Source organism: Pseudophryne corroboree, chromosome 6 (assembly GCF_028390025.1).
Source record: "Pseudophryne corroboree isolate aPseCor3 chromosome 6, aPseCor3.hap2, whole genome shotgun sequence".
Lineage (NCBI taxonomy): Eukaryota > Metazoa > Chordata > Amphibia > Anura > Myobatrachidae > Pseudophryne > Pseudophryne corroboree.
The window spans coordinates 456,066,583-456,093,700 of NC_086449.1; the positions used below are offsets into that span (position 1 = coordinate 456,066,583).

General features: G+C 47.9%; 1 long non-coding RNA gene across 3 annotated transcripts in view; it reads left to right on the top strand.

Moving 5' to 3' along the window:
• LOC134932587 (uncharacterized) overlaps positions 1–27,118 on the top strand; it is a 142,525-nt gene that overhangs the window by 40,441 nt on the left and 74,966 nt on the right. For 2 of the 3 annotated variants that reach the window (XR_010179415.1, XR_010179414.1), the window contains exons 3-4: positions 23,549–23,640; positions 24,028–24,107. This is a non-coding gene — a long non-coding RNA (uncharacterized LOC134932587). The remainder of the gene's footprint in view (positions 1–23,548; positions 23,641–24,027; positions 24,108–27,118) is intronic. The other variant, XR_010179416.1, reaches the window with a different exon arrangement.

Genomic DNA, 27,118 nt, shown 5'->3' on the forward strand with positions numbered 1-27,118 from the left:
GCGTGTGCAAAGCTGCTAAAAGCAGCTTGCGAGCGAACAACTCGGAATGACCCCCAGTATTCCAGGTGTGGCCTCACTGGTGATTTATATAACGACAGTATAACACTCTCGTCCCTTGCATCAATTCCCCGTTTTATGCATGCTAATATCTTATTAGCCTTCTTTGCTGCAATCCTACTTTGGGTACTGCTGCTTAGTTTGCTATCTATGAGAACACCTAAGTCATTTTCCAGTACAGAATCCCCTAATTTTACCCCATTTAGTATGTAGGTGTTATTTTTGTTCTTGTTACCACAGTGCATTACCTTACACTTGTCTGTATTGAAGCGCTTTCTCCATTTGGCTGCCCATGCTTCTAATTTAACTAAGTCATTCTGAAGCGACTCCGCATCCTCCTCCGTATTTATAGCCTTACACAATTTGGTATCATCTGCAAAAATTGACACCATGCTCTCGTTAATGAAAATGTTGAACAATAGCGGTTCTAATACCGAGCCTTGTGGCACACCACTTAGCACTTCAGTTCAATTTGAAAAAGATCCATTAACCACAATGCGCTGCTCCCTATTTAACCAATTTCTGACCCAAGTGCATATTGTGCTTCCTAGCCACCCACATATCATATGCGGTTGTCTCCCTGTGTATAAATTAGTATACAAGCTGGTCCTCAGCTAAACCTGTTGTCCCCATGGTTTGGGTAAGGATTATCACCTGGATCGCTGGTTTCCTTCCACAGCTTTAACTGTATTAACTGCATTTCTCTATCGTCCTAAGTGGATGCTGGGGTTCCTGAAAGGACCATGGGGAACAGCGGCTCCGCAGGAGACAGGGCACAAAAGTAAAGCTTTTACAGGTCAGGTGGTGTGTACTGGCTCCTCCCCCTATGACCCTCCTCCAGACTCCAGTTAGATTTTTGTGCCCGGCCGAGAAGGGTGCAATTCTAGGTGGCTCTCATAAAGAGCTGCTTAGAGAGTTTAGCTTAGGTTTTTTATTTTACAGTGATTCCTGCTGGCAACAGGATCACTGCAACGAGGGACAGAGGGGAGAAGAAGTGAACTCACCTGCGTGCAGGATGGATTGGCTTCTTGGCTACTGGACATGAAGCTCCAGAGGGACGATCACAGGTACAGCCTGGATGGTCACCGGAGCCACGCCGCCGGCCCCCTCACAGATGCTGAAGCAAGAAGAGGTCCAGAATCGGCGGCTGAAGACTCCTGCAGTCTTCTTAAGGTAGCGCACAGCACTGCAGCTGTGCGCCATTTTCCTCTCAGCACACTTCACACGGCAGTCACTGAGGGTGCAGGGCGCTGGGGGGGGGCGCCCTGGGAGGCAAATGAAAACCTTTAAAAAGGCTAAAAATACCTCACATATAGCCCCAGAGGCTATATGGAGATATTTACCCCTGCCTAAATGTACTAAATAGCGGGAGACGAGCCCGCCGAAAAAGGGGCGGGGCCTATCTCCTCAGCACACGGCGCCATTTTCTGTCACAGCTCCGCTGGTCAGGAAGGCTCCCAGGTCTCTCCCCTGCACTGCACTACAGAAACAGGGTATAACAGAGAGGGGGGGCAGAATAAATGGCAATATATTAATATAAAAGCAGCTATAAGGGAGCACTTAATCATAAGGCTATCCCTGTCATATATAGCGCTTTTTGGTGTGTGCTGGCAGACTCTCCCTCTGTCTCCCCAAAGGGCTAGTGGGTCCTGTCTTCGTATAGAGCATTCCCTGTGTGTCTGCTGTGTGTCGGTACGTGTGTGTCGACAGGTATGAGGACGTTATTGGTGTGGAGGCGGAGCAATTGCCAAATATGAGGATGTCACCTCCTAGGGGGTCGACACCAGAATGGATGCCTTTATTTGTGGAATTACGGGATAGCGTCAACTCGCTTAAGCAGTCGTTTGCCGACATGAGGCGGCCGGACACTCAATTAGTGTCTGTCCAGGCGCCTCAAACACCGTCAGGGGCTGTAAAACGTCCCTTGCCTCAGTCGGTCGACACAGACCCAGACACAGGCACTGATTCCGGTGGTGAAGGTGACGAATCAACCGTATTTTCCAGTAGGGCCACACGTTATATGATTTTGGCAATAAAGGAGATGTTACATTTAGCTGATACTACAGGTACCACTAAACAGGGTATTATGTGGGGGTGAAAAAACTACCAGTAGTTTTTACCGAATCAGAAGAATTAAATGACGTGTGTGATGAAGCGTGGGGTGCCCCGATAAAAAACTGCTAATTTCAAAGAAGTTATTGGCTTTATACCCTTTCCCGCCAGAGGTTAGGGAGCGCTGGGAAACACCTCCTAGGGTGGACAAAGCGCTAACACGCTTATCAAAACAAGTGGCGTTACCCTCTCCTGAGACGGACGCACTTAAAGATCCATCAGATAGGAGGATGGAAAATATCCAAAAAGGTATATACACACATGCAGGTGTTATACTACGACCAGCTATTGCGACTGCCTGGATGTGCAGTGCTGGGGTAGTTTGGTCAGAGTCCCTGATCGAAAATATTGATACCCTGGACAGGGACAATATTTTACTGTCGTTAGAACAAATAAAGGATGCATTTCTTTATATGCGTGATGCACAGAGAGATATCTGCACACTGGCATCACGGGTAAGTGCTATGTCCATTTCGGCCAGAAGAGCTTTATGGACACGACAGTGGACAGGCGACGCGTAGAGGAGTTATTTGAGGTCGGTCTATCGGATTTGGTGGCCACGGCTACGGCCGGGAAATCCACCTTTCTACCTCAAGTCACTCCCCAACAGAAAAAGGCACCGACCTTTCAACCGCAGCCCTTTCGTTCCTTTAAAAATAAGAGAGCAAAGGGCTATTCATATCTGCCACGAGGCAGAGGACGAGGGAAGAGACAGCAACAGGCAGCTCCTTCCCAGGAACAGAAGCCCTCCCCGGCTTCTACAAAAGCCTCAGCATGACGCTGGGGCTTCGCAAGCGGACTCGGGGGCGGTAGGCGGTCGTCTCAAAAATTACAGCGCGCAGTGGGCTCACTCGCAGGTAAATCCCTGGATCCTGCAGATAATATCTCAGGGGTACAGGTTGAAATTAGAGACAGAGCCACCTCGCCGTTTCCTGAAGTCTGCTTTACCAACGTCCCCCTCAGAAAGGGAGACGGTTTTGGAAGCCATTCACAAGCTGTATTCTCAGCAGGTGATAGTCAAGGTACCTCTTCTACAACAAGGGAAGGGGTATTATTCCACTCTATTTGTGGTACCGAAGCCGGATGGCTCGGTAAGGCCTATTCTAAATCTGAAGTCCTTGAACCTATACATAAAGAAGTTCAAGTTCAAGATGGAGTCACTCAGAGCAGTGATAGCGAACCTGGAAGAAGGGGACTTTATGGTATCCTTGGACATCAAGGATGCGTATCTCCACGTTCCAATTACCCCTCACACCAGGGGTACCTCAGGTTCGTTGTACAAAACTGTCACTATCAGTTTCAGACGCTGCCGTTTGGTTTGTCCACGGCACCTCGGGTCTTTACAAAGGTAATGGCCGAGATAATATTTCTTCTTCGAAGAAAAGGCGTATTAATTATCCCATACTTGGACGATCTCCTAATAAGGGCAAGGTCCAGAGAACAGCTAGAGATGGGTTTAGCACTATCTCAAGAGGTGCTAAAGCAGCACGGATGGATTCTGAATATTCCAAAATCCCAATTAATGCCGACAACTCGTCTGCTGTTCCTGGGGATGATTCTGGACACAGTTCAGAAAAAGGTTTTTCTTCCCGAAGAAAAAGCCAAGGAGTTATCTGACCTGGTCAGGAACCTCCTAAAACCAGGAAAGGTGTCTGTACATCAATGCACAAGAGTCCTGAGAAAAAAAAATGGTAGCTTCTTACGAAGCAATCCCTTTCGGCAGATTCCATGCAAAGGGATCTGTTGGACAAATGGTCAGGGTCACATCTTCAGATGCACCTGCGGATAACCCTGTCGCCGAGGACAAGGGTATCCCTTCTGTGGTGGTTGCAGGAGGCTCATCTATTGGAGGGCCGCAGATTCGGCATACAGGATTGGATCCTGGTGACCACGGATGCCAGCCTGAGAGGCTGGGGAGCAGTCACACAGGGAAGAAATTTCCAGGGAGTGTGGTCGAGCCTGAAAAAGTCTCTTCACATAAGCATTCTGGAACTAAGAGCAATCTACAATGCTCTAAGCCAGGCGGAACCTCTGCTTCAAGGAAGACCGGTGTTGATCCAGTCGGACAACATCACGGCAGTCGCCCATGTAAACAGACAGGGCGGCACAAGAAGCAGGAGGGCAATGGCAGAAGCTGCCAGGATCCTTCGCTGGGCGGAGAATCACGTGATAGCACTGTCAGCAGTATTCATCCCGGGCGTGGACAACTGGGAAGCAGACTTCCTCAGCAGACACGACCTTCACCCGGGAGAGTGGGGACTTCATCCAGAAGTTTTCCACATGCTATTAAACCGTTGGGTAAAACCAATGGTGGATATGATGGCGTCTCGCCTCAACAAAACACTGGACAGGTATTGCGCCAGGTCAAGAGATCCGCAGGCAATAGCTGTGGACGCGCTGGTAACACCTTGGGTGTACCAGTCGGTATATGTGTTTCCTCCTCTGCCTCTCATACCAAAGGTATTGAGGATTATACGGCAAAGAGGAGTAAGACTAGTGGCTCCGGATTGGCCAAGAAGGACTTGGTACCCGGAACTTCAAGAGATGGTCACGGACGATCCGTGGCCTCTACTTCTGAGAAGGGACCTGCTTCAGCAGGGTCCTTGTCTTTTTCAAGACTTACCGCGGCTGCGTTTGACGGCATGGCGTTGAATGCCAGATCCTAAAAGGAAAAGGCATTCCAGAAGAAGTCATTCCTACCTTGATAAAGGCAAGGAAGGAAGTCACCGCGAAGCATTATCGCCGTATTTGGCGAAAATATGTTGCGTGGTGCGAGCAGCGGAGTGCTCCGATGGAGGAATTTCAACTGGGTCGTTTTCCTACATTTCCTGCAATCAGGATTGTCTATGGGTCTCAAATTGGGATCTATTAAGGTTCAAATTTCGGCCCTATCAATATTCTTCCACAAAGAATTGGCCTCAGTCCCTGAGGTCCAGATTTTTATCAAAGGAGTACTGCATATACAGCCTCCTGTGGTGCCTAAGGTGGCACCGTGGGATCTAAATGTAGTTTTAGATTTCCTCAAATCCAATTGGTTTGAACCACTAAAGAATGTGGATTTGAAATATCTCACATGGAAAGTGACTATGTTACTGGCCCTGGCTTCGGCCGGGAGAGTATCTGAACTGGCGGCTTTGTCTTATAAAAGCCCTTATTTAATTTTCCATTCGACATAGGGCAGAGCTGCGGACGCGTCCGCATTTTCTCCCTAAGGTGGTATCAGCGTTTCACCTGAACCAGCCTATTGTAGTGCCTGCGGCTACAGACGACTTGAAGGACTCCAAGTTGTTGGACGTTGTCAGAGCCTTAAAAATATACATTTAAAGGACGGCTGGAGTCAGAAAATCTGACTCGCTGTTTATACTGTATGCACCCAAAAAGTTGGGTGCACCTGCTTCTAAGCAGTCGATTGCTCGTTGTTTTTGTAACAAAATTCAACTTGTACATTCTGTGGCAGGCCTGCCACAGCCTAAATCTGTTAAGGCCCATTCCGCAAGGAAGGTGGGCTCATCTTGGGCGGCTGCCCGAGGGGTCTCGGCATTACAACTCTGCCGAGCAGCTACGTGGTCAGGGGAGAACACGTTTGTAAATTTTTACAAATTTGATACCCTGGCAAAGGAGGACCTGGAGTTCTCTCATTCGGTGCTGCAGAGTCATCCGCACTCTCCCGCCCGTTTGGGAGCTTTGGTATAATCCCCATGGTCCTTTCAGGAACCCCAGCATCCACTTAGGACGATAGAGAAAATAAGAATTTACTTACCGATAATTCTATTTCTCGGAGTCCGTAGTGGATGCTGGGCGCCCATCCCAAGTGCGGATTATCTGCAATACTTGTACATAGTTATTGTTAACTAATTCGGGTTATTGTTTCGGAAGCCATCTTTCAGAGGCTCCTCTGTTATCATACTGTTAACTGGGTTTAGATCACAAGTTGTACGGTGTGATTGGTGTGGCTGGTATGAGTCTTACCCGGGATTCAAAATCCTCCCTTATTGTGTACGCTCGTCCGGGCACAGTACCTAACTGGAGTCTGGAGGAGGGTCATAGGGGGAGGAGCCAGTACACACCACCTGACCTGTAAAAGCTTTACTTTTGTGCCCTGTCTCCTGCGGAGCCGCTGTTCCCCATGGTCCTTTCAGGAACCCCAGCATCCACTACGGACTCCGAGAAATAGAATTATCGGTAAGTAAATTCTTATTTTCCATGGCACATTTCCATGTTGCGTAATTTTATAAACCTGTTATCTTGACAAAGCATATACAATCCCCTCCACTGTACATTTTCACCCATATGAATTTTCTGTACTGGCTCAGATCCTCCTATTCCATGTTGCTGCAGCCTTTACTTGGTGTCACTGATCTGCACAAACTGGTGTCTGTGCACGCTGGTGGTCTGTGTATGTTAGTGGCCTGTGCCCATAACCTATTGGCAGACACTACGATGAAAAGCCGCAGTGGTATCAGGGGCATAGGGAGGGCATTTCTGGTGAAGCACAGGCTCCAGTCGCCAGAAACTTCAGAGGGCGCCTGGCAGCGGCGCCAGCCCTGCAGCATGAAGCCTTCTCTCCCCCTCCCCTGTCACAGTGCAGTGTGTGTGTGTGTGTGTGTGTGTGTGCGCGCGCTGCGGACCTAAAAGGTCGCGGAGATACATGAGACCAGACTGCAGCCTGCAACACAGGAGGATGACATGCTGCAGCTCCCGCCTGCCAGATTTCCTTAGGTAAGTGGATGGAGATTGAGTATCTGTGTACTGGATATGTATGTGTGACTGTGTATGTGTGTAATGTATGTACAGTATGTATGTGTGTGGGTATGTATGACTGCGGCATAATGTGTGTAAGCGTCACTGATACAGAGGACGCTACGTGTGTAAGCGTTACTGCTACAGGGGTCGTTACGTGTGTAAGCGTCACTAATACAGAGGACACTACGTGTGTAAGTGTCACTGCTACAGGGGGCGTTACTTGTAAGCGTCACTGGTACAGGGGGCGTTACGTGTGTAATCGTCACTGCTACACGGGGCGTTACGTGTGTAGGCGTCACTGCTACAGGGGGCGTTACGCGTGTAAGGGCGTTACGTGTGTAAGCGTCACTGCTACAGGGGGCATTCCGTGTAAGCGTCACGTACAGGGGGCATTACGTGTGTATTCGTCACTGCTACAGGGGGCGTTACGTGTGTAGGCGTCACTGCTACAGGGGGCGTTACACGTGTAAGCGTCACTGCTATAGGTGGCGTTACGCGTGTAAGTGTAACTGCTATAGAGGGTGTTACGTGTGTAAGCTTCACTGCTACAGGGGGCATTACGTGTAAGCGTCACTGGTACAGGGGGCATTACGTGTAAGCGTCACTGGTACAGGGGGCATTACGTGTAAGCGTCACTGGTATAGGGGGCTATATGTGTAAGCGTCACTGGTACAGGGGGTGTTACATGTGTAAGCATCACTGGTAAAGGGGGCGTTACGTATGTAAGTGTCACTACCACAGAGTGCTTTTCTTTTCCACCTGTGGAGGCTACTGTGTTTTGTTTTTTTCCCCCGTGGGGTTCAGTGCCTTTTTCCCTGTCGGGAACTATGTGTTTGTCTGTTTGTGTGTATATAGAGGGGTGAGGTGGGGCGCCGTGGCGTGAGCTTGCTTCGGGAGCCATGGCTCCACCCTACATCTCTGAGTGGTATGCAATGGAGGTTAGTCCATGCAGCATGATAGCTGAACCAGGTGAAGGTTTATTAACCAAGTAGAAACAGGAACATGTCAACATAAGGTTAACAGTAGTTTGCTGCAGCTCAGACTGTTAGAATTGCTGGGCATTGCAGTGCGCCAGCTGTATGCACACATTATTGTATACTGTAGAGGTGGCAGTGAAATAGTTAATATATACTGCAGTGGTGGCACATTAATTTTTGGATGCCTGTATACTCCTCCAACTTGCAAGGTGTTCGGGGCACATCTGTTATGGAGGATGAACAGAGAACATGCAGAACCCTAGGTCGGAGGTCATGCCTTCAAAAAGTCTCTGGGCCCTAGTTCCCAGGGGCTATTGGAACATAGAGGAAGCGCAAGCAGTATTTTTACCAATCACCACCACGTCCTGCAGTCCTTTAAACCACGTGCATCTCATACCCACTAAAAAGTCATCGGAAAAGGACCAGGATCAAGCCAACTGCTCTACATGCAAGTTTAAATACATATTTTATTCTGTACACAAGGTCATTAATAATGCTGCTCATATATTTCTTGATGAAATTATGTAATGCAAGTATTCTATGGACCAGTGCTGTATAAAATATGCTGTAGGAGGTGTTTATAGAGGGAGAGTATACCAAGGGTGTTTATATTTGGAATACTGTGTCCAGTTCTGGAGACCATATCTGCAGAAAGATATAAATACATTAGAGAGTGTACAAAGAAGGGCAACTAAAATGGTGCATGGCCTACATCACAAAACTTACCCGGAAAGGCTGAAAGATCTTAACATGTATAGTTTTGAGGAGAGAAGGGAAAGGGGGGACATGATAGAAACTTTCAAATATATCAAGGGTCTTAAAGTTCAGGAGGGAAACATTCTTCAAAGGAAGAGAAGTATTATTAGAATTTGAGGACATACACTGAGACTTGAAGGGGGGGGGGGGAGGGTTCAGGGGAAATTTAAGGAAAAATTACCTTACAGAAAGGGTAGTGGATAAGTGGAATAGCCTCCCATCAGAGGTGGTAGAGGCTAAGACTGTAGAGCAATTTAAACATGCTTGGGATAGGCATATGAATATCCTTACACAGAATTAAGGTTCAAAAAGGGTTGAGATTGCCTAAAGGATAAAAAAAAAGGGGCAGACTAGATGGGCCAAGTGGTTCTTATCTGCCGTCAAATTCTATGTTTCTATATTAATGCTTCATGAAAGATTACAAATGGAGTGCTCTGCTTTTAACATGGTGAGATCTGGGAATTCCAGTTTCCATTTTAGGAGGCCTACTGAGCCGGATTCCACGTTTAATAGAGTGCGGGAGTGTGTGTATATGAGCGCTGTAGAAAAATTACCATTTGGGGTGTGTCGTAGTGTTTTGTCTAAGGTATGGGTGGTGTCTTGTATAGATAGCAAATATGTGACCTTTTGTGCATAGCTACATGCTTGAAGAAAGGGAAAGAATGGGATTCGTAAGGATGGAAAACGTGCCATAATTTGGGAGTGTGTAAGTATGGTCAGAGTTTCGGTATGCAGAAAATGATGAATGTATTTTAGACCTCCTTCGTACCAAGTCTGAAATATGGGGGATGTAGTGTGAGGCTTGAAGTCTGGGTTACCCCAGAGAGGTAGGAACAGCGATATATATCGTGGTATTTTTAGTCTTGAGCGAATCTGTCGCCAGGCAACACAGGTAGAGGAGATAAGTATATTGTCTGCCACACAGTGTGGTATGGAAGTAGGAGTGGTGTGTAGCAGAGACACCAAAGTCTGAGACGGGGTAAAAGATTGTTCCAGGTGTGTGTTGGCATATATGTCTCGACCGCCAATCCAGTCCAAAGCGATCCTGTAGTTGGCTGCTAAGGCATATGAGTGAAGGCATGGTAAATTTAAGCCTCCTAGAGAACGAGGTTGGCGTAATTTGAATAATGAGAATCGAGGGTGCTTGTCCGCCCAAATAAATTTGGACAGTGCTTTGTCCAATTGAGCTAGCATATGTTTAGGCGGGATCAGCGGGAGCATCTGTAATACATAAAGGAAGCGGGGAAAGCTTATCATTTTGTATAAGTGACTCCTGCCAGTATATGTGAGAGGAAGGTGGGTCCATCTGGCAAAATCTGTATATGTCCTAGCGAATAGTGGGGGGTAATTAAGTGAGTATAGCTTGGATGGGTGATCAGGGAATAAAATCCCTAAGTAAGTAATACAATTGTTTGTGGCCCACTGAAATGGGAACGTGTCTCCCCAACCTGTTTTTATTGAGGGAAAGAAAGCCAAGGCTTCCGTTTTGGAGTGATTAATTTTAAATCCGGAGACTAGTTCAAATGAGTTTAGAATGTCAAGTAAGTGTGGTATGGCTTTTCGGGGGTTGCTAAAATAAAGTAAAATTAAAATGTCATCTGCAAATGCTGAGAATTTAATTTCATGATCAGCCAGTTTTATGCCGTGCCATCTGTGTTCTCTATAGAAATGGCAAAGGAGAGGGTCCAAGGCCAAGTTAAATAAGAGGGGGGATAAGGGGCATCCCTGTCTAGTACCTCGATATAAGGAGAATAGTCTCGAGTTGTGACCATTTACTGTCAAAAAGGCCTGGGGTGTTTGTTAGATGATGTGAAATACCTTAATAAAATCAGGACCGAAATTTTGAAGTCCAAGTAATCTGTCTATGTGGGCCCAAGATACTCGGTCAAAGGCTTTATCTGCATCACAGCTCAGTACCATATTGTCCTGCTCTAATGAATTATGCGTTTTATACATAGCTGCCAGCAATGAGCGAACATTATGTACTGAGTGTCTATTACGCATGAATCCTGTCTGGGCAGGATGTAGCAGTTTGGGCAAAATCACTTGGAGACTGTCATGACTGAGGTTTTTGTGAACCCGGTGTAGTGAAGTCTGTGCGGGCGACTGGAGGATTATGTGAATACTACCACTGACCTGGTTTGGAAATGTTGTGGACTCGAGTATTCTTCCGATGACTGGGAAGAGGAACCGCGGCAGAGATGGCCGAATCTAGGCTCTCCTCATACAGGATTAGGTCGGCAGACAGGAAGCACGTGGGGGCGCTGAAGGTCTCCTAAAAGACAGAACTGGAAAGGCGCTGATGAATCAGTGAAGAATACCAGGTTCAACTGTGCTAAAGGGCACGGGATGCTTGGAGACACTGAGGTGCTTGGAGACACTGAGGTGCTTGAGGACACTGAGGTGCTTGAGGACACTGAGGTGCTTGAGGACACTGAGGTGCTTGGGGACACTGAGGTGCGTAGAGGCACTGGGATGCGTGGAGGCACGGAGGTACTAAGGCACGGAGGTGCTGAGGCACGGAGGTACTGAGGCACGGAGGTGCTGGAAGCATGGAGGTACTGAGGCACGGATGTACTGAGACACGGAGGTACTGAGGCACGGAGGTACTGAGGCACGGAGATGATGAGGCACTGAGGTACTGAGTCACGGAGGTGCTGGAAGCACGGAGGTACTGAGGCACGAGGTGCTGGAAGCACGGAGATGCTGAGGCACGAGGTACTGAGGCACGGAGGTACTGAGGCACGGAGATGATGAGGCACTGAGGTACTGAGTCACGGAGGTGCTGGAAGCACGGAGGTACTGAGGCACGAGGTGCTGGAAGCACGGAGATGCTGAGGCACGAGGTACTGAGGCACGGAGGTACTGAGGCACGGAGATGATGAGGCACTGAGGTACTGAGCTCTGGAGATCCCAACTACAACAGTAGTAAAACTGAAACCCGACTTCTGTGGTTTTCAGTGGAGAACACGGAATTCAGTACTGTGCCTTTAAGACGAAACATTGCAGCTGTGCCTTTACATTGAGACTCAGGGAAAATGATGAAATCAAATGGCAACACACAAGTAAACCAAACGGTAACAAGGGAACAGAGTTCCCACAGGAACTTAGGTACAAAGGTTACCTTAAGGGAGCTCAGCATAAGACTCACACAAGGCTGTATGTGACATGAGGAACTGGCCCAGATTCCAACTCAGCCTCCTGATTTATACTTCCTGGTCCCTGATGATTGGTGGGCAGGATTAGGTGATGTAGAGAGTCTCAGGCTGGCAGAGGATTGGACAACTCTGGGTCAGGTGAAGTCACTGTCATGTGACTACTCTAGAGGAGGCTGTGAAGTGCAGCGAGGCCTAGCAGGCCAAGAGAACACTGAAGCCTGAACTTCAGATTACTGAATTCAGCCTCACACAGGAGATCACCACAGGTGGAGCTAATTAACTATTACCTCTCAGGCAGAGAACTCAGGAAAACTGACAAGCTGTTTAACTCTGTGAGTGAAAAGACACAGGATCCAGGACAGATGGCAGGGGTAAGTCACCAAATATAAAACCTACAGTCAGGATTGTGACAGTATCCCCCTCTTCAAGGGTGGACTCCGGACACCCATCTTGAATCTTAGAGGAACTTGAGAAATTCATACAGAAGAATTTAGGACCTTCGTTGATGCAGATTCCAAAGGTTTAGGACTAAATTCTTTAACTACAGCGTTACTGAAAGTCTGTAAGTCATGGAACACAGGATCATTACTCTCAAAGAGCATGTTGGCCCACTCCAAAGCTCTTCCTCTGAATGCCAGGAACAGATATCGAGTAACGTTGGAAAGAGTTACTGCACCTGAAGGATCAGACTCCATCCGAGAGAGAAATTGTTCAACCAGAGCGGCATATTGCAATAAATCTCCATCAAAGTAAATAGGTGGAAAACCATCAGACGAAAGCTTAGAGGATGAAACTGAAGAAAGCTTTGGCTGGATGAGTAGGACTGGATTGGATCCGAGGATACTTGAATTGGCTGGAGCCAAAGGAGACGGACCAGGCTGGTCCTGGAGTATTGCTGGACCGGCTGGAACCGGGACGGACTGACCAGGCGGAGCCTGGAGTATTGCTGGACCGGCTGGAACCGGAACGGACTGGCCAAGCTGGGCCTGGAGTATTGCTGGACCGACTGGAACCGGGACGGACTGACCAGGCGGAGCCTGGAGTATTGATGGACCGGCTGGAACCGGGACGGACTGACCAGGCGGAGCCTGGAGTATTGCTGGACCGGCTGGAACCGGGACGGACTGACCAGGCTGGGCCTGGAGTATTGCTGGACCGGCTGGAACCGGGACGGACTGACCAGGCTGGGCCTGGAGTATTGCTGGACCGGCTGGAACCGGGACGGACTGACCAGGCAGGGCCTGGAGTATTGCTGGACCGGCTGGAACCGGGACGGGCTGAGCCCTTTCTTCACAGGGCTGGGCTGAGGCAAGAGCCCCCACTTCACGGGGCTGGGCTGAGGCAAGAGCCCCCACTCCACGGGGCTGGGCTGAGGCAAGAGCCCCCTCTTCACGGGGCTGGGCTGAGGCAAGAGCCCCCTCTTCACGGGGCTGGGCTGAGGCAAGAGCCCCCTCTTCACAGGGCTGGGCTGAGGCAAGAGCCCCCTCTTCACGGGGCTGGGCTGAGGCAAGAGCCCCCTCTTCACGGGGCTGGGCAGCACTCTGTAGACTCTCTGGCTGGGCAGCACTCTGTAGACTCTCTGGCTGGGCAGCACTCTGTAGACTCTCTGGCTGGGCAGCACTCTGTAGACTCTCTGGCTGGGCAGCACTCTGTAGACTCTCTGGCTGGGCAGCACTCTGTAGACTCTCTGGGGCTGGGCGCTCTGAACCCCTCACTGGGGCTGGACGCTCTGAAGGCGCCCCTCACTGGGGCTGGACGCTCTGAAGACGCCCCTCCTGGGGCTGGACGCTCTGAAGACGCCCCTCCTGGGGCTGGACGCTCTGAAGACGCCCCTCCTGGGGCTGGACGCTCTGAAGACGCCCCTCCTGGGGCTGTGGACACGGACTCCTCTGTGACTGTAAATGGCTTGAACATTCTTCTCTGGACACCCAACTTGGGATAAGGTCTTTTAACCACCGGACCCCAGTCATAAATTTGAGTCTCTCTCAGAAGAGTAGCCTTCTTGATACCCCCGTCAGCAGCAGATGGATCGGATACTGTGGATGACTTGTAGACATGAGCACTATGATACTGAGATTTGTCACTATTACCTGGCTTGCGAAGAATACAGTCTTTAACAAAATGACCAGAATTTCCACAGTAAAGACAGAGATGTGGCTCCTTACGCCGCTGACGTTCAGCTTCAGAGAGCTTGGGCCGTGGATAGCTCTGATGAAAAACTTTCCCTTGCGCAGAGGAAGAGACTCTATTAACTGAATGGGACAAAACAGGATCAACAACGTTGGTAGTATTCCTGAGGAGATCAGGCATCACAGAGAGAATACTAGGCAAAAGTTCTTGTAACTGTAGTAACATCTGGTAGAAAATCTGCAGTTGGTCAGGAGTCTTAGAGCAGAAGGTCATAGAATCTCTGGAGGACGAATTCCGCTGCAGACACTGTGCCAATCGATGCTGAGTCGACTCCAGACCTCCCAAGCGTCCTGCAATATTGCTTAGGAGGTCATGCGTCAGACAAACACTTTCGGCCGGGTCCATGTGGCCAGTTCCTACTGTCATGACTGAGGTTTTTGTGAACCCGGTGTAGTGAAGTCTGTGCGGGCGACTGGAGGATTATGTGAATACTACCACTGACCTGGTTTGGAAATGTTGTGGACTCGAGTATTCTTCCGATGACTGGGAAGAGGAACCGCGGCAGAGATGGCCGAATCTAGGCTCTCCTCATACAGGATTAGGTCGGCAGACAGGAAGCACGTGGGGGCGCTGAAGGTCTCCTGAAAGACAGAACTGGAAAGGCGCTGATGAATCAGTGAAGAATACCAGGTTCAACTGTGCTAAAGGGCACGGGATGCTTGGAGACACTGAGGTGCTTGGAGACACTGAGGTGCTTGAGGACACTGAGGTGCTTGAGGACACTGAGGTGCTTGAGGACACTGAGGTGCTTGAGGACACTGAGGTGCTTGAGGACACTGAGGTGCTTGAGGACACCGAGGTGCTTGGGGACACTGAGGTGCTTGGGGACACTGAGGTGCGTAGAGGCACTGGGATGCGTGGAGGCACGGAGGTACTAAGGCACGGAGGTGCTGAGGCACGGAGGTACTGAGGCACGGAGGTGCTGGAAACACGGAGGTACTGAGGCACGGAGGTGCTGGAAGCACGGAGGTACTGAGGCACGGAGGTGCTGGAAGCACGGAGGTACTGAGGCACGGAGGTGCTGGAAGAACGGAGGTACTGAGGCACGGAGATGCTGAGGCACGGAGGTACTGAGGCACGGAGGTGCTGGAAGCATGGAGGTACTGAGGCACGGAGGTACTGAGGCACGGAGGTACTGAGGCACGGAGATGATGAGGCACTGAGGTACTGAGTCACGGAGGTGCTGGAAGCACGGAGGTACTGAGGCACGAGGTGCTGGAAGTACGGAGATGCTGAGGCACGAGGTACTGAGGCACGGATATGATGAGGCACTGAGGTACTGAGTCACGGAGGTGCTGGAAGCACGGAGGTACTGAGGCACGAGGTGCTGGAAGCACGGAGATGCTGAGGCATGAGGTACTGAGGCACGGAGATGATGAGGCACTGAGGTACTGAGCTCTGGAGATCCCAACTACAACAGTAGTAAAACTGAAACCCGACTTCTGTGGTTTTCAGTGGAGAACACGGAATTCAGTACTGTGCCTTTAAGACGAAACATTGCAGCTGTGCCTTTACATTGAGACTCAGGGAAAATGATGAAATCAAATGGCAACACACAAGTAAACCAAACGGTAACAAGGGAACAGAGTTCCCACAGGAACTTAGGTACAAAGGTTACCTTAAGGGAGCTCAGCATAAGACTCACACAAGGCTGTATGTGACATGAGGAACTGGCCCAGATTCCAACTCAGCCTCCTGATTTATACTTCCTGGTCCCTGATGATTGGTGGGCAGGATTAGGTGATGTAGAGAGTCTCAGGCTGGCAGAGGATTGGACAACTCTGGGTCAGGTGAAGTCACTGTCATGTGACTACTCTAGAGGAGGCTGTGAAGTGCAGCGAGGCCTAGCAGGCCGAGAGAACACTGAAGCCTGAACTTCAGATTACTGAATTCAGCCTCACACAGGAGATCACCACAGGTGGAGCTAATTAACTATTACCTCTCAGGCAGAGAACTCAGGAAAACTGACAAGCTGTTTAACTCCGTGAGTGAAAAGACACAGGATCCAGGACAGATGGCAGGGGTAAGTCACCAAATATAAAACCTACAGTCAGGATTGTGACAGAGACGGGTGGCAAGAATCTTTGTGAATATTTTAAAGTCTTGGTTTAGTAGTGAGATTGGCCGGTAGGATGAAACTAATGTATGGTCTTTATTAGGTTTAGGGAGGACTATGACTCGGGCTGTGTTAAAGCCTGTCGGGGCAGGGTGTCCCGTCAAGAGCGCATTATATAGTTGCCTGAGGTGTTCACTTAAATGTGGGAGAAGTAGCTTATAATAGGCCGCCGACATACCGTCGGGACCTGGGGATTTCCCATTTGCTAGAGATTTGATAGTTGATTCCAATTCTGCTGCAGTAACGGGGTTGGTAAGAAATTCTCTATCGCTCTCAGAGAGCGTGGGGAGATTAGCCTGTGTCAAAAAATCCATGCCAGCCGTAGGGTGGTCGGGTGGTGCGGTGTATAATTTCTCAAAGAAAGTCAGAAAAGTGTCGCTAATCTGTTCCTGTGTCACTGAGGGGGGTCCGCCTGCGTCTCTAATTGAGGAGATATGTTTAGGTGTTGCATGGGTTTTTACCATGTTTGCCAATAACTTCCCTGGGCGATTGCCCCAGCGAAAATATTTGTTAGATTGGAAGGAAAGGAATAGCTTGGCCTGTTCAGCACAGAGGGTATCGTGTATCAGTTTGGTGTCTTTATATAATTTCCTGTTAGTCTCAGATGGATCAGTCAACAGTTGGGAGTAGGCCGAAGCGACCTGGAGGGATGCCTCTGCCATCCTTTCTTGAAGTTGCCTCTTTCTGGTGGCAACATATGAAATAATTTGCCCTCTAAGAATGGGTTTAGAGGCCTGCCAGAAGAGATTTATGTCATTAATATGTGCTGCGTTATCATGTGTGTAATTGAGATATGATTGTGACAAAAAGAGTTTGAAGTCCTCAGAAGTGGCGAGGTATTCAGGGAATCTCCAGATGTAGGAGTATTGTCGGGGTGTGGTTAACGTTATTGTCAAGGTGATGGGGGCATGGTCAGATATGAGAATACTAGCTATGGTGGAGTCTATTATTCTATGTATCGAAGAGGCAGGTATTAGCCAATAATCTAATCTGGAGAATATTTTGTGGGGGTGTGAGAAGAAGGAATATTCCCTAGAGTCAGGGTGGAGAAATCTCCAAGGGTCCAGAAGTTGTAAAGAGTCCTGCATTAGGGACAGGGAGGGTGGCATGGATCTATTGCAGTTTAGCTGTCTGGGGCCACTAGATACATCTAGTAGCGGATCCATTGCAATATTAAGGTCTCCCCCTACAATCTTAACTCCCTCCATCCAGTCCTGTAGTTTAACAAAGATATCAGAGAAAAAGGAATCATTTGGTCCTGTAGGGGCGTAAATACATGCTAGAGTAAAAAGCTCTCCTTCGACTTCAATCTTTAGAAACAAAAACCTGCCCTCAGGGTCCACCCAATCATCCTTAATCTTATAGTTCAAAGATCTACGAAATAGAAGAAGTACTCCCCTTGTTTTAGTAGTATAGGAAGCGCTTCTGAAGTCTCCAACCCAGGTATCTCTAAGTGTATTGGGGTCATTGAGACGCCAGTGCGTCTCCTGCAAAAATACTATATCAGGATGGAATTTTTTGAGGTGTGTCAAAATCTTTTTCCTCTTGATTGGTGTGTTCAGACCCTCTACGTTCCACAAGACCAATTTAAGAGACGTATTTGAGCCATCCGTAGAGGCCCCAGTGTCCCCAGGGGCTGGCATCATCCAATGCCCAGTCTAGTGGAACGCAGAAGGAGAAGCCACAAGCGAAAGTCCAATCCCCCGTCCCAGCACGCAAGGGGAGGACAAGAATAACATGTCGGGCAAACTAACGGAGTTAGAGTACACATACAATAACTAAACAATGTAATGCAAAAAGAAAACGGTAGCCGATGTAGCCTAGGCCACCAGTCATAACATTTTTTAAATTTTTGAACCCAAGAAGACAGTAATAATAACCGTCCAACTGTAACAGGAACTCTAGTTTGATTAGAGAAAGGGGAGGGGAAAAAAGGTGATAGGAGAAATTGAATAAATTGAATAAAGGGACCCCACCATGCCCGCATCTGCGGCAGGCGTGGAGAATTCCCATTTAACCCTGTGTGTAATAACCATATTGCAACAATCAACCATGTGTTATCCATTAGTAAAAAGGAAAAGATAAAATAACATAGAAAGATACTTAAGTCTAGGAGAGTCAATCTGCATCGTCCATTCGAGAGTTAGACTGTAACGATGAGAGAGATTTGAGAAAGTTCCGAGCAGAATCTGGCGTGTCGAAGAAATGAGGTTTGCCTGCGTGGAAGATTCTCAGTTTTGCCGGGTATAGGAGTGCAAATCTGATGTTTTTAGCATAGAGTTCCTTGCATACAGGGGAGAACTCCCGTCGTTGCGTCGAAACTTGAAAGGAAAAGTCCTGGAAAAGAAGAAGCTTGGATTCCTCATATCTTAGGTCAGAACGTTTGCGGTAGGCTTCCATGATCTTCACTTTGTCAAGGTAGTTTAGTAGCTTAAAAATTACTGGTCTAGGACGTGACTGGGAGGATTGTGAAGACTGCCTGTCGGGGCCAATGCGGTGGGCTCGTTCTACCAGGTAAGAGGTGGGGGAGGGGGGCAGGTCAAGGGCTGTGGGGAGCCAGCGAGTAACCAAGTCCAGTAGATCTGCCTGTCTAACGGATTCTGGCAGACCAATCAGGCGTAAGTTGTACCGGCGATTCCGGTTTTCTAAATCTTCGATCTTATCGGTCATGGCTACTAGGGTGTTGTCGTGCGTTTGTTGTTGGGATTGAATCGTTTGATAATCATCTTCCAAGGTAGATATTCGGTCTTCGGCCTCAGCCAGGCGTTGAGTGTGTTGGGTCAGTTGAGCTGCTGCAGACGTAATTGCCTCCATTAGAGGTGCTAATTTTGCATCCAGTAAAGGTGATATTATGTCTGATATTTCTCTGGCTCTCTGTATTGAGGATGGACTAGCCTGGATGTCAGCAGGCACCATGTCGTCAGTGACTCGCCTGCCCGGAGAGGATGGAGACCCCTGTAGAATAGGGCTGAGCTCCCTCTCTTTAGTCGTTGATTTATTTTTGTTTTTGAGAGTTCTTATTTGCGCGGAGCGTTTTGGCCACGTATTTTTCCATGGTGGGGGATCTGGTCCAATCGTGGTGTCATGCAAGGGGCTCAATGACCACAGATGTATCGCTGGAAATTAGAAGTTCCTTGGGAGTACGTCAGGTAGTGTCTGGAGGAGTGGGTACGGGACCAGGGGAAAAAGCACTATGAGGATTATGTGTTGTTTTGTCCAAGCAGGACGCAGGTCAGGGAGGCACATGTACAGCAGTGGGGGAAGGGAGATGGGGGAGGAAGATCTACTTGTGATGACAGCAAGGTCTGGGCCCAGGTAGTGACCAGCGCGGTACTTGGAAGACTCCTTGTTCTGTTTTTGTTTTGATTTTTGAATCTGTTGGTGGAGATTGTTGCTTATGGAGTCACAGCTGGAGGGTGACAGGCTATCAGTATCGTCACCGGCATTAGCTGAGTGATGGTCCCGATCAGTGGAGTAGTGGGGATCGGGTCTGAGTCCTGTATGTCCTCTAAGGGGCAAGAGGGTTCAGGCAGTCTATGCTGTCAGCCAGGGAAGTAGGGAATTGCTGCTTCTGCGGTGGTGAGGTGGGGTTCCGTTTCACTTATCTGTGTTGCGCTGAGGGGTGCTGTCAGCCAGTGATATGTGATATGGGATCCAAGGGGCTGGCAAATGAGCACCGCGGGGTGCAGTGAACGGCCAGGGATCCCTCAGGCAGCCGGGTCAACGTGTTCCACGAGACCCAAAAAGGCTGCCGTCATCTATTGCGTTCCGGTGGGTGCGGTGTGGGGGGGGGGGGAGCGAACCGGGGTCTATGCCACTTTGCCCTGGGGTATTGTGCCCCCAAAGTCTCCAGGCAAGGACAGGAAAGAGGGGTTTAATCAGTGTTGGCTAGGAGCTATAAAGAAACCCGTCCGCCCTGGTTAGTAGCTAGGCCACGTCCCCAGCCTAGCAGCTCTTATCATTGGCACTTTGCCAGCACTTAAAATGGCGCCGTCAGGCTTCAATCCCGGGCCTCTGTAGCTCCGGTTCCCGTGCCCCCGTCTGTTGCGTTGGTGGAAGTGGGGAGTACCTCTGCAGGCCAGGGTCCCCCCCCCTCACTGCACTGCAGTGGGGAACGGAGATCGGGGGACAGACGCAGGAGGCAGCGCTAGCCGCGTCCCATCCAGGGAGTACAGCCGCGCACGCTCCCGCTTCTCGGATACACACAGCAGGTGCCGCGGCTAGTGGTGCGACGGCGCACAGGGCGGTCTGGCAGGAGGCAGGGAGGACGCCTTCAGGGGAGTCAGGAGAAGGGCCGCCGCCGTCCACGGCTGTGATCAAAGCCCCGCCGCGTCACTTCCGGTCCGGGACAGCACCCGGCTCGAGTCCCCGGCTCCAACCAGGTAGGCAGGCCGCAACCCGCACGAGCGCAGGGGGCACCCGCCGGCTCCGCAACCTATCTCAATGGGTAGGTGGTGTGGACGGTGATTGTCAAATATGAGTATTTATGCAGGAACTCGGTTTCAACACGTCCACCTTCTCTCACAGCTAAGCCACGCCCCCCGGCAATCATTTACACAGCCAGATCAACCTAGTTTTGCAGTGTAAATGATTGCCACGTTAAAAAAAACAAAACTGAAAAACCTTCCCAAATCTCTCACTTTCTGAAACTCTCACTCTGCTACATTTGGCCCCTTGTGTGTTATGTAATTTGTTCCGATTATATGGAACAAGCAGGATTTTAGCGAGATTGCTACTAACTTTAAAGCTGGAATTCTGCCAGTCCCGTTAAATCGGAACCTATTACATAACCTGTCTTGAGTTTACCTCATTGGGTACATATTTAATGTTATTCTTGTCTGTCCTGTTTAGAGATACAGACCAGACATAATTCTTTGTAACTATGTAAATCTTAATCATAAGCTCCACAGACACACTGTGTCTTGCTAGTTTCTGTCTACAGGCACAGTAAAGGTACTCAAAATACAGCTGTATCCATTTTCATCTATCCCCCGACACATCGCAGGAGTGACTTACTGCAACCAGGTACACCTATTCAGACCCAGTGATCACACAATGCATTTGCTATGGGTGCATGCATGCGGATACACGCTTCCATTTGCGGGCACACTTTTCGCAATCGCTAGCTACATCTGTAGGACACAGGAAAAAAAAAACTATTAAAACTATAAACTGATAATATGGCATGTTTCCAGACCCGTAATGCGGACGGCATCACTATTCAGAAATGCAGCAGGTCCTAAAGCATGTAATGCCGTTCTTCTTAATGTCCTGACTTGTGGGGCCAGCACATCTCGTGGTCAATGGCAATGGAAGTGACTCCAGGACTTTTCTGTATCCTTTCCTTTCTAGGAATAGTTCTGTCTGGTACAATAAATATATCCCTGCTCTCACTAACGGGCTGCCACAGAGTATGAAAAAGAAATATGTATGTTCTGTATTTTAAAATTATTTTTTTGGTGGAGGAAGGTTTAGCTGTGTATTATAAGCTAAGCTAAAACCTGGAAAGTGGTAGTAAATTATCAGTAATGTTGCAGAGGTTGATCAGGCACAAAGTATGTGCAGTATTAAGTCATTAAATTGAGAAACATGAAATGTATAATGCGCATGCACAAGTTTTATATGTATTTTTTTTTTAAATTGTGTAGTTTTTATGAATTGTTCCAGTGCATATAAAACTGAACATACAATGATAATATTGACATTCATAATGTTGACAGATATGTTGACACTGTTAAAATGTTGACAGACAATGTATTGACATTCTCAGTATGTAGACATGTGAAATGTCGACATTTTCAGAATATTGACATTAGGGTTAAGCTGCAGGGGGAGGTTAGTGTTAGCTGTGCTGAGTGGTGGGAGAGATGTGTGCTGAGCGGTTCGCTCAACACACATCTCTCCCGCATCGGCCCGTCTATTTGGGCCTTAAGGGTTAGGAATAGAAGATAAATTCCAGAAAGCTGGAGGATCAGAGGTCTGACACAGAAGTAATGATTACATGGACCACCAGTGACAATATGTCGATATTCTACCATGGCACCAATTCATCACTGTCAACATGATAAATGTTGACATGGTTAATATAGAAACATAGAATTTTACGTCAGATAAGAACCACTTGGTACATCTAGTCTGCCCCTTTTTTTATCCTTTAGGTAATCTCAACCCTTTTTGAACCTTAATTCTTTGTAAGGATATTCATATGCCTATCCCATAATGTAGACCATATGACCATGCCCTTCCTTTTGATTCCTTAATTATTTATATATGTACACTTGAAGGTGGAGATTCCTTTTACGTAGATTAGCACTCCTCCCACCAGCCCTTAGGTGATTTTAAGTAGTATAGGTCCTTGCATTTGCTATCTACATAATAGAATGGGCACTATTATAGGTAAATCCTGGATAAATGTATATAATGTGTCAGTATTAGGGATGTTCAAACCCACCTGATGAGGTTCACCATGATGTGGTAGGTGAGTATGTATTTTTGGCCAAACGTGTAAAGAACCTCAATTGTACTTCATGTTAAATTGTAAAGTTTAAATGTTCTTGTTATTAGTATTATTAGTGCTTAGAATTTGTACCTGCATTTTTTTTTTCTGCTTGGCATACTAATGTTGACTTGATGAATGTTGCTGTAGGAATTATAGCTTTAGTTATATACTCACCACTTACATGAGATACAGCACTCCACCACCTGACTATGAAGTGCCAGGATGCGAAAACAGGACCAACAACAGCTCCATGAGGTACCGCAGAGCCTACGCAGACCTAGGTTCTTTCGTGGGCAGTTGAACCTCAATGCACCTCTGATGTCAAGGTCATACAGATGTTCTGTCTTAATCATACTAACTTAATGAGCCTGTGTGACCTTGTCTGGGATCAGCTTGAGCAAGACACGGTAAGGTTACAAGCCATATTAATCCTACACACACTGTTATGTGATCTGCGTTTCCTTTAAGTCAGTCGAGTCTAGAGTGGTGGGCATAAGCCAACTTTCTTCCGCTGTCTCACCCAGGTTATGGCAGCCCTGAAGAATCTCTTCTATACTTTAAAGTGCTTTCCCAGTCAGGAGTCACAGTGGCAAGAACTAAAGGTAGCTTTCTATAGTCTTGCAGCCATGCGTAATATCCTGGGAGCTATAGACTGCACACACATTTGGCTGAGGCCACCTAAAAAATTACATAAATAGGCCTCATGCCTATTCAATGAATGTGCAGATGGCGGGTGACGCAAAACAAAAAATCTTGTGTTGCAACTGGCTATCCTGGTTCATGTCACAATGACTTTATCCTCAGACAGTCATCCCTCTATGTATGAGATGGAACAAATGCCCAAGTTATGGCTGCTGGGTAAGTTACGTGTAATGCTTTATTAGACTTATTAAAGCTAAAAACAATATATGAACAATTTTTTTACTCTTTAATTGCACAGGTGATTCTGGGTATGGTTGTAGCTCATTGTTCTTATTCCGTTGTCACATTCACAGACTCCTACTGAACATAAGTATAATGTGGCCCATCTGTGTGAGTATAAAAAATAGGTTAGGTGAATAACTTGTTTCCTTATACATATGTTTCCATGATGCTAATTTATAATGTGTTTGTACTTCCAGTGACCAGGCTTTTTTTTTTACTGTATTGTGTGTATGTACAATGTAATCTCATCTATCAAATTCTACTGTTTTTGATGATGACGACAATAAATTATTCATTCATTATTATCATTCATTATTATTCATTGTATTCACTAGATCAGTGATATAATGCACTTTTGGACTATTAAAATATAGGTCCAGGGGTCTTGATATGGCTGGTGGTGTATTGTTATGTAGTCCACTAAAAGTTTCAGATATTGTGCTCTGCTGCTGTTTATTGCAAAATCTGACATTACATCAACCATCTATTCACCAGATTATTAAATAGACAGCGAGCAGCTAGGCTTCTTGTTACCGTTCAGCAATTCCCACCACGGAAAGTGGGAGGAAAGTCAGGTAATCACTTATAAATAAATTTAACATATAAGTATACCTTTAATTTATGGTTTAGTACTATTACCATACTAATTGCTAGTCATAGGCTAGGTGTGGGCTGCATCAAAACACAGCCTCTGTGTTTTAAACTGAATGTAAACGTGAAAAATAAATTAAGTTAATGATGTACTGCATGTTTAAACGGGATCAGTATTATTTGCCGATGGACGGGATGCCGGCTGTCAGTATACCGACAGCGGCATCGCGTCCATCAAAATCCCGACAACCCCCCATTTAGGCCCCTAACCCTCACCTTTTCTCTACCCTAACCCTTCCTAGGGGGTGCCTAACCCTAATCCTCTCTGCTTGGTGCCTAACCCTCCCTTCGTCGCTGCCTAAACCTAACCCTCCCCACTTGATACCTAAGCCTAACCTCCCCCTTTAAGTGCCTAAACCCCCCTCACTGGTCCCTAACCTTCCCGTCCCTGCTCCCTAACGGTAAACCCCCTTCTCCTGCCTAAACCTAACCCCCCGCGCGCGGCAGGATGCTAGCGCGTCCCGCTGTGAAGATGATCGGGATGCTAGCTGTCAGTAATGTGATGCCGGCATCCCGAGTGGTGTCGGTATGTAGATGTCGGCATTGTGTCCTCCTTCGGTATCCCGGCATTTGTATTTTGACCGCCGGGAGAAGCTAACTGCTTCCCGTTTTAAACATACAGTATCTATGTAAATAGAATAGAAAGCATCAGTAATTTTGTTGGTAAATCCAGGATATAGTATTTGTATAGAAAGTAACATTGTATAAACATACGAGTATATTAAAAATAAGATTTTAAACCTACCGGTAAATCTTTTTCTCCTAGTCCGTAGAGCAGGCATTCCCAACCACGGTCCTCAAGGCACACCAACAGTGCAGGTTTTAGTGATATCCAGGCTGCAGCACAGATGGTTAAATCAAAATAACTGAGTTACTAATTAAGTCACCTGTGCTGAAACCTGGATATCACTAAAACCTGCACTGTTGGTGTGCCTTGAGGACCGTGGTTGGGAAAGCCTGCCGTAGAGGATGCTGGGGACTCCGTAAGGACCATGGGGTATAGACGGGCTCCGCAGGAGACACGGGCACTCTAAAGACTTTAGAATGGGTGTGCACTGGCTCCTCCCTCTATGCCCCTCCTCCAGACCTCAGTTAGAGAAACTCTGCCCAGAGGAGACGGACAGTACGAGGAAAGGATTTTTGTTAATCTAAGGGCAAGATTCATACCAGCCCACACCATCCACACCGTATAACATGGAATATACGCAGCCAGTTAACAGTATGAACAAAACAGCATCAGCCAAAGACTGATCTTAACTGTAACATAACCCTTATGTAAGCAATAACTATATACAAGCCTTGCAGAAATATGTCCGCACTGGGACGGGCGCCCAGCATCCTCTACGGACTAGGAGAAAAAGATTTACCGGTAGGTTTAAAATCTTATTTTCTCTTACGTCCTAGAGGATGCTGGGGACTCCGTAAGGACCATGGGGATTACACCAAAGCTCCAGGCCGGGCGGGAGAGTGCGGATGACTCTACAGCACCGATTGAGCAAACATGAGGTCCTCATCAGCCAGGGTATCAAACTTGTAGAATTTTGCAAAAGTGTTTGAACCCGACCAAGTAGCCGCTCGGCAAAGCTGTAATGCCGAGACGCCTTGGGCAGCCGCCCAAGAAGAGCTCACCTTCCTAGTGGAATGGGCCTTTACCGAATTTGGTAACGGCAATCCAGCCGTAGAATGAGCCTGCTGAATTGTGTTACAGATCCAGCGAGCAATAGTCTGCTTAGAAGCAGGAGCGCCAACCTTGTTGTTTTCCTAACCCGAGCCGTCCTGGCTACATAAATTTTGAAGGCCCTGACTACATCGAGGGACTTGGAGTCCTCCAAGACACCCGTAGCCACAGGTACCACAATAGGTTGGTTCATATGAAACGATTAAACCACCTTAGGCAAAAATTGAGGACGAGTCCTCAACTCTGCTCTATCCATATGGAAAATCAGATAGGGGCTTTTGTGAGATAAAGCCGCCAACTCGGACACCCGCCTCGCAGATGCCAAGGCCAACAACATGACCACTTTCCAAGTGAGAAATTTCAACTCAACTGTTTGAAGAGGTTCAAACCAGTGTGACTTAAGGAACTGTAACACCACGTTAAGGTCCCATGGTGCCACTGGGGGCACAAAAGGGGGCTGGATGTGCAGCACTCCCTTCACAATAGTCTGGACTTCTGGGAGAGAAGCCAATTCCTTCTGAAAGAATATAGATAGGGCCGAAATCTGTACCTTAATGGAGCCTAACTTCAGGCTCATATCCACTCCTGTCTGTAAAAAGTGGAGAAAACGGCCCAGGTGGAAATTTTCTGTAGGAGCATTCTTGGCTTCACACCAAGAAACATACTTCCTCCAGATACGGTGATAATGCTTCGCCGTCACCTCCTTCCTAGCCCTTATCAGAGTAGGGATGACTTCCTCCGGAATACCTTTTCCAGCTAGGATTCGGTGTTCAACCGCCATGCCGTCAAACGTAACCGCGGTAAGTCTTGGAACACGCAGGGCCCCTGCTGTAACAGGTCCTCTCTGAGAGGAAGAGGCCATGGATCTTCTGTGAGCATCTCCTGAAGATCTGAATACCAGGCCCTTCGAGGCCAATCTGGAACAATGAGTATACACTCTTTTTCTTCTTATGATTCTCAATATTTTGGAGATGAGAGGAAGAGGAGGGAATACATAGACCGACTGAAACACCCATGGTGTCGCCAGGGCGTCTACCGCTACTGCCTGAGGGTCCCTTGACCTGGAACAATACCTCCGAAGCTTCTTGTTGAGGCGTGACACCATCATGTATATTTGAGGAAGTCCCCAAAGACTTGTTATCTCTGCAAAAACTTCTTGATGAAGTCCCCACTCTCCTGGATGGAGATCGTGTCTGCTGAGGAAGTCTGCTTCCCAGTTGTCCACTCCCGGAATGAAGACTGCTGACAGAGCGCTTA